The sequence below is a fragment of the Lactuca virosa genome, chromosome 6 (genome assembly GCF_052849685.1).
Source record: "Lactuca virosa cultivar CGN04683 chromosome 6, Lactuca_virosa_CGN04683_v6, whole genome shotgun sequence".
Classification (NCBI taxonomy): domain Eukaryota; kingdom Viridiplantae; phylum Streptophyta; class Magnoliopsida; order Asterales; family Asteraceae; genus Lactuca; species Lactuca virosa.
The window spans coordinates 39583445-39584608 of NC_136431.1; positions in this window are offsets into that span (position 1 = coordinate 39583445).

Sequence of the window (1164 nt, forward strand, 5' to 3'; positions counted from 1 at the left end):
ACTTTGTCACGAAAGGGCCGTTCGCCTTAATCTGCCAAACGGCAAAACTCTTATCATTTATGGGGAAAAACCCAGTACCAATTTACAAATCATCTCTTGCATCAAAGCCCGAAAATACCTTCGCACAGAATATCATGCCTTCCTAGCCCACGTGGTAGATAAGAAACGAGAAGTGAAGGACATTAAAGACATTCCGGAAGTCTGCAATTTCCCCGACAATTTCCCTGAAGATCTTCCAGGAGTCCCACCAGAACGTCAAGTCGAGTTCAAGATCGACTTGATTCCCGGAGCTACCCCAGTAGCAAAATCGCCGTACGAGCACCGACAGAAATGCAGGAATTATCCAGCCAACTGAACGAGCTTCTAAGCAAAGGGTTCATCAGACCAAGCTTCTCACCTTGGGGAGCACCGGTTTTGTTCGTAAAGAAGAAGGACGGATCTTTTCACATGTGCATCGATTACCGGGAACTGAACAAACTCACGATCAAGAACCGATATCCCTTACCGCGCATAGACGATCTGTTCGACCAACTAAAAGGAGCGAGCTACTTCTCAAAGATCGATTTAAGATCTGGGTATCACCAGCTGCGAGTCCTGGAAGGAGACATTCCCAAAACAGCATTCCGAACTCGCAATGGTCACTATGAGTTTGTAGTGATGCCCTTCGGATTGACAAACTCACCGGCGGTGTTCATGGACTTGATGAACCGAGTATGTCGTCCTTTCCTGGACAAATTTGTGATATTGTTCATAGATGATATACTCATCTATTCAAGAAGCAAGGAGGAACATAGCCAAAACCTCCGACAAGTCTTGGAAACATTAAGGACAGAGAAGCTATACGCAAAATTCTTAAAGTGCGAATTTTGGATTCGGAAAGTAGATTTCCTAGGTCACGTGGTCAGCAAGGAGGGGATACACGTGGACCCTTCCAAAATCAAGGCAATCGAGAACTGGACAACTCCAAGGACTCCAACGGAAATCCGACAATTCTTGGGCCTTGCCGGGTATTACCGGAGGTTCATACAAAACTTCTCGAAGATTGCTAAGCCACTTACCACCCTGACTCAGAAGGGTGTAACCTTCAGCTGGGGAGAAAAACAAGACGTTACATTCCAAACACTAAAGCGAGCCCTATGCAGCGCACCTATATTATCTTTGCTA